Source organism: Canis lupus, chromosome 1 (genome assembly GCF_048164855.1).
Source record: "Canis lupus baileyi chromosome 1, mCanLup2.hap1, whole genome shotgun sequence".
Lineage (NCBI taxonomy): Eukaryota > Metazoa > Chordata > Mammalia > Carnivora > Canidae > Canis > Canis lupus.
In genome coordinates this window covers 6372568-6379677 of record NC_132838.1, presented here as the reverse complement: position 1 = coordinate 6379677, position 7110 = coordinate 6372568, and the positions used below count along the sequence as shown (strand labels likewise).

Here is a 7110-nt window from a genome sequence, read left to right as displayed (position 1 = left end):
ATGAAGGGCATGTTTGGTACAAGCCCTGCATTACGGATTGCATTGCAACTTTGATAGCTGAAAATTAAATCTATTTCTTGATAGATGGGACTACTATTTTCCATTTCTGCCTCGGATCACAAGATTTACTAAGTAGAAGTCCACGTAGCAACCTCAACTATTGTTTCGTTAATATGCAACATGAGAACTAAAAACATATATTTTGAAATCTTAATTTTGAGCATTGGTTGTATAGATGAAGGAAATTTCAAGACAAAATCAGTATTTATCATGGTTAGTAAGTTTGTTGCAGACTCATGTCTGTATGAAAGTAAGAAATAACTGCTTAAACTTTCTACATTGCAAACAGTTTGCAATACGTGTATTCAATTGGCTACAAGTTGTGAGATATTAGTGATATATATTTACATGCCTTAAGTGACTTTATGTACTTTGTAATGACTGTAAACACAACCATCTTGGGTGTTTACTTTGCATTGGGCAAGAATATTTAATTGTGCTTCTTTCATTTTTCTTTACTTGAAAATTATTTATATGAATACAAAACATAGTAAACACTGTAGCATTTTAAAGTTATTTTCACCTATTTTTCTATAAAAAATAACCCATCAGTATGTAACCAGAGTTTTCCTTTTTCCTGCTTTTAGGTAAATATGTATATAAATGTAACAATCTACAAATTTCTAAATAAATCTTCATCCCTTTGAAGAAAGATGTTTGTCACAGGACATCAGTCTGAATGTGATCAGAGAGAAAAATCACTGCAAATTACAGAATAGAAGAGTTTTATGCAAGGACTAGAGAAAGCAGACAAGTTTGAGAGGCACCGTGCCCAGGAGGGGCTACGAAATGAGAGCCCATGGAGGAACACAAAATTGCATTGGTGGTGCCCTGGGAGCTCCCAGAAGGTGTGGGGAGCACTGAGTATGTTACAACCCCTGCGCGTGTCAAACAGCCTCCCCTGCACACAGCTCTGAATCTGAGCATCAGCATGCATGACCCTGGGATTTACTGGTAGAGAGATACATTGCTAATTGGGGAACAGATTTTTGTGTTTCTATAAAAGGACAGGAATTAAATGGAGGTGAGGATAAGCAAGTTGGCACAGAATACTTTTTTCAACCACCAGAAAGTTAGTGGAAAAATCCTATTCTCAGAGTGACAATCTGACCCACTTCCTTGCTTGTGATTGCTATCACAGACACAATTCACAGTGCTGAGATCAAAGCTTGGAAGCAGCCGAATCACCCTTCCAAGGATCCAATTTCCAGGAGAATTGCCACTCTCCCTGATGCTTACATTTCTGGACATTGTAATGGACAATAATTTGCAGTTTACTAAAGTGCTTATTGGTGTCTTCTCCACATTGTGATTCAAGATACATTTATTTCTGTATTTCAGCATTTATGAAATACATTCAAGTTTTTTTTACTATTGAAGTTAAAACAAGAGATCAAAATCACCATAGGCAGCTGCTATTTCTTCTACAGTACTAGCCATTCTTAATTCAACGATAGATTTTTGATCATTAGTACAATACATTTAAGTTTTCACAGTTAGCAAATATAGCTTGAGTGTGATTTCATCATAAACATGGACATTAGGGGAAATAGCTTTAAAATAAATACATAGCTCCCATTCGTGTCTATATCTGTACATGTGTATTCCATGTTCTTCTGGGAGATTGAGAGACTCTCTACTCTAATCCATGCCCATAACTCATAGATGCTCAGGGACTCAAGTACTATGCATCTGCTCTAACAAAAATCAAAGCAAATCAAACAACTAAAAATAATAATAATTAAACCCCAAGTGCCTCCTGGTGTCTTATGTTTCATGATAACTACCGTGAATGAAAATATACTTCATCTATACATACATATACTATATTTGTCTCTCATTTCAATTATTCATATGCGACAAAGCCATGGAAAACATGAAGGAATCTTATGTGGTTATAGACATATTAAATAGGACAGTCTGAAAAAGACATATACTGTAAGGTTCGAATTATATCACATCCTAGAAAAGACAAAATTAAAGAGATGATAAAAAAGATCAGTGGTTGCCCGGGCTCTGTGGAGAGATGAGGAGGATGAATAGGTGAAGCAGGGGAGAGTTAGGGAATTATACTGGTCTGTACAATACTGTGATGGTGGATACATGATGTAGTTCATTCATCAAAAGCCATACAACTTCACAACAAAAAGAATGCAAATTAGAAAATCAGTAAGGGAAGTTAGATCATCCCAGGAAGGAACTTGATGCTGTGACAAGAGATTCTGTTACAAATATATGAAACAACCCCAGGCAAGAGGATGTGGGAAGATGCTCATCAAAGCAACTTTGGAAATAAGTGGAATCTGTACAACCAAAAGCAAAACAAACTGCATATAAACACTGTCTTCTAGTTGATAAAGCTGTTTTTTCAGTGTGGTTTACAGGTTAACAATCCGAAGCTACTGTAACAATTCTGGTCCATGTGTCCTGCTGTTGAACATGTGGGTAGAGAGATTTCTCAGCATGGGACTTTACAGATAAGCAAGGTGAGGAGGCTAGGATCACCCATGTAGTAATGCACTGGAGGTGGAGACATCAGTAGGAACTCATGTTTCACTCAACGTGATACAGATGGTCACACCCAGGAATATTTGTAGATATTCATGCTTTAGTATACATACACATATGTTTTCTTGCTTAGGCAGGTGAGATGATCTCAAAAAACTGAAACCTCATTGGCCATCAGCACACCCAGCTCCTAATACTCTATTCTGATACCATTCTCCAAAACAAAAATTAAACAAAACAAAAGCAAAACAAGAAAACAAACAAAAAACCTGGAACCCTTTAAAGAAATGGTTGATTCCAGGATTGAGACAGAAAGTATGCAAGATAAGCCCGCAGTACTGTGCAGGGTCAGAAAGTTGGAAGGTGCAGAGCATGCACAAGTGTGCATTCATGAGAGAGGGGAGACTAAGAGAGCTCCCAAGAGCCAAAACAAGAACCATTTGACCAACAAAATAAGATCCAGAGTATAAAATAAATATCCATGAGTGCTTAAGGATAACTAAATGACTGAATGAATTAATAAATGTTAGAAAATTCCTGTACCAAATAATTCAAAATAATGTATAGTTCTCCACTCTACAGAAAGGGAAGCCTAACTTTCTACTCATTTAGTGCAGGCTGCCACTAAATGCCATAGTGATTTCCTTCCGAAGAGTATAGTACAGTCTAGAAACGTCAGGGGACTCCATAGTAGATAAACCTGAAAAATCTCAGCCAAGTGATCAAGTCAATAGTAATGACGATAAGATATTTGACAGTGTATAGCCTTGATATGATGTCATGAAAATAGCATTTTCCCTCTGTGCTTTTCTTTCCAAAAACCCATAACAGCAATCTACTCATGAGATAAACATCAGACTCATTCCAATAGAGGGGGCCCCTCCAACTTACCTGACCAGTACTGCTGTATATCTGACCTCAGAACCAGTGAGGTCATCAAAAACGAGGAAATTCTGAACAGCAGTCACACTGAGGGAAACTAAGAAAGATGCACAACTATATGTGATGCTGCATTCTGGATAGGATTGTGGAACAGAAATGGGACATTAGATAAAATCTAAGAAAATCTGAAGAAACTATGGACTTTAGTTAATTATGTATTGATATTGCTTCTTTCATATTAACAGATGTACCATACTGTGAAATGATGTTAATAAGGGATACTGTGTGTAGAGGTACGTGGAGACTCTGTACTACCTTCTCAACTTTTCTGTAAAGCTACAACTACTGTAATGTAAAGTTTATTATAAAAAATACAAATATGAATAATGATGAGCTCCATTCTTGAGGAGCTCACATCCAGAAGAGGAGGCAAATACCCCAAAAGTTACAAGCGTGTGTGATGATTTTTGTGATAAAAGGAAGCATGGGCATTGGGCATTCAGTGGCGGAACAGCTGACAGTGGCTGGCAGGCCTAAGGAATCTTGCAGGAGAGAGTGATTCTGAACTGGGTATTATAGGAATCAAGAAGTAAAGAGGAAATAGAAAAATCCAAAAACAATGAAGTCTAATGTTGAGCAATTAATTCCCTTTATCCCCAACATCAAGAGCAAATTTCCTGGATGCTTATGGCCACCCCAACTTTGAATGCAAGTTTCCTTTCCTGCTTTATCTCCCACTCCCTAACTCTGCATTATTATTAACTCTCGACTCCTAAAGAATGTGGATACATTGATCTCCTAAGTCTTGTATTGTCTGGCTTCCTCTGTGCATGTTGCCATGTGGCAGATGGAGAGAACTTTTTTGCCTCTATTCTCCTTTTTTTAAAAAAAGATTTTATTTATTTATTTATTTATTTATTTATTTATTTATTTATTTATTTAGAGAGTGTGCTTGAACCAGGGATGCAGGGGCAGGCTGAGAGAGGGAGAGATAATCTCAAGCAGACACTGTGTTGAGTGAGGAGCCCAATGCAGGGCTTGATCTCACAAACCTGAGACCATGACCAGAGCCAAAAATCAAGAGTTGGGCACTTAACCAACTCAGCTACCCAGGCACACCACTATTTTGCCTCTTTAAAAGCTATTCAGGCTTCAGTACTTGCCCTGTTTCCCTAGTCCTTAATCCCAAACCTTACCAGTTTATGAGTTCTCTCCCTTCTTCAAGCTCAAAACATGTGTACTGTACTCTGAATCTAATCTGAATAATTCTACCATTACATTAAAGTATTGCACAATAACTTTTGAATTATTTATATTTCCATTTACTTACATATTTTTTCTTAGGTTATATTTCTCGAATCTCCAAATAATAGGTTTGTCTTGGAATATGTGTTTTGGAATAAGAAGACTCCTTGACTACCATCTTTCTATTATTTGATAGAGGAAAAAATAGGAACTCATATTTATTGATTGTGAGGATGTCAGGAACTAAGGCACATAAAATATGTCAGCCTTTCAAATTCCTTCAAATGTCTCTGAGCTAAATATCTCTGTTATCTGTGAAGTAAAATTTCTGGAGGTCACTGGGGCTGCAAAGCCCACCCAGACATTTAGTCTAGCCGGAATCCTGAGTGTGGAGTTGAACCAGCCTGTTTCTGCTCCAGCTTGCTACCACCTGTGTGCAATCTATGGCATCCATAGAGGCAAATTCATTTTTTGACACTAGTTGGCTATGTAGTGTCAGGGCCAGACTGATTCTTAGGCTGTGTAGTGGCCACACTGCTCCACTAGATCTATGACCTGCAGCTATTGTGTCAGACGCCATCTCATCAGTTTTCTCAATTTTAAAATGGGGCTGAAAATAGCACCTACCTCATAAGGTTGTGGAAAGGAATGAACGAGCTAACATCAGTATGAAGCGCTAAGAGCATTGCCTGACACGTGGCACACTCCGTTGCCATCATTGTTCCTATGGGTACACCTAGATATCCTATGGCTTCTTTTTTCTCCTTTGGTCCCCTATGGCATAGAAAACATCCAATACTTATTTATTTGTTTTATGGTTTCTGATTTTGCTTCTCTGACAGTCCTCTCATTTTCCAGAATACAAAAAAATGAAATGGTATTTGACTTCAGTTCAAGAGCTTGACAGTTGAGTCACGCTTTGAGAAAAAGAAGGGTGTCTTTTAGGCTGTCAGGAAAATATGGGGATTGTCACAGGGCTTCAGGCAGGTAGTGACAGGGGCAGAGCTGCTGCCTGTAACCTTTCTCTCCCTCTTCCCAAGCATCTTCGTGTGCCAGGAAAGGGGACACTGACCTTGAGAGCAGACCAAGAAAGATACTATTTCAAATGAAGCAATAAAATGTATAATATATGTTAGTAATTAGAGAAACTGGTTCGCTCTCTTCTCAGGTTTAATAGCTTCTCAAAGATGGCGAATAAGTTAAGGGGGCTTTTAATATTGCTCTGAAATATGAATCCATGTACATCCTTGTATTACATAATTAAAAACGTCTTTGATCTGAAGGTCTTAGATTTATCCTAGCAAATTAAGTGTTGAACATGGGATCTCTAGGTTTTATTCATAATGCAAACAAGTAAAGGCAAGCAGTGCCACTTCAGGGGTGATACTCAACACAGAGGGAGAACTGTAACTTCATTCATGTCAAACATCATCATGTGTCCTCTGAGAAGGGAGGCCGAATGGCAAAATAAGAGTTACCTTAACTTCGATCTGATGAGAATGGGAGATACAACTAGATGTCAGGATGAAAGTGCACCCTGATATTCAAATAGATACATAATGCAGAAGAAAGGGGAACTCAACAAAGACATCTCTTTACTTTGTAAAGTCTATGAGGCATCCTGGCATCATTGACTCCTATAATTTTCCTGTGCATACTAAAAGGATATCCTATGTGAAAAGATTTTGAAAATAAAAAATGTCATAAATACATTTGTTGTGTTTTCATTCTTTAAGTGGGCCTTGCCCATGGCAGAGCAGGTTAAGTTTCCACCTGACCATTTGTATGGTTTTATTAAAAGAAATAAGATGTTAGCAGTAATGTAAATGAATCAAGTAGGGAAGTGAAGATTTGTTAAAAAGGCTTGATTTTTATTTTGGATTAATAAAAAGATGCTGTTAATACTAAGAGAAATTTTTACCACAATATGAGCTTTTCATATAGTTCATTTAGTAGAGAAAGATGTCACTTTATACTAATGTGCAGAGCTGATGACATACCTTCCACTATGAGGATGCTATGATGTTTAATGAATGAGTCTAAAAAAAACAGGTGAATACAGTTGGGGGAAAAGTCATGGAGATGCCAGGGATCGAACCTGGGGCCTTATGCATGCAAAGCATATGCTCTACCACTGAGCTACATCCCCAGGTCTGAAAGCAACCTGGCATGGAGATGAGTTGGCACAGTTTTTCCTTTTAATGAGATGGGCAGATGATCTCCATCTAGGGAACGAAATAGCACTGGATTCCTATGGCTTCAAATTTCAGTCACAGGGAGTTCTCAAGCATTCCTCATGGACTGTTTTGCACCATTAATATAGAATAGTCCTGCTGCTTTATAGCTCACATTGTGTTAGCTTCCCAAACATTATTTATAGACACGATGAAGCACTACCGTCCTTCAAAATTAATC

At 37.8% G+C, this 7110-nt stretch overlaps 1 non-coding gene across 1 annotated transcript; it reads right to left on the bottom strand.

Moving 5' to 3' along the window:
- Positions 1–6772: 6772 nt before the first annotated feature.
- TRNAA-UGC (transfer RNA alanine (anticodon UGC)) lies at positions 6773–6844 on the bottom strand. Its single transcript has one exon. It is a non-coding gene; the product is annotated as a tRNA-Ala (tRNA).
- Between the last annotated feature and the right edge of the window lie 266 nt (positions 6845–7110).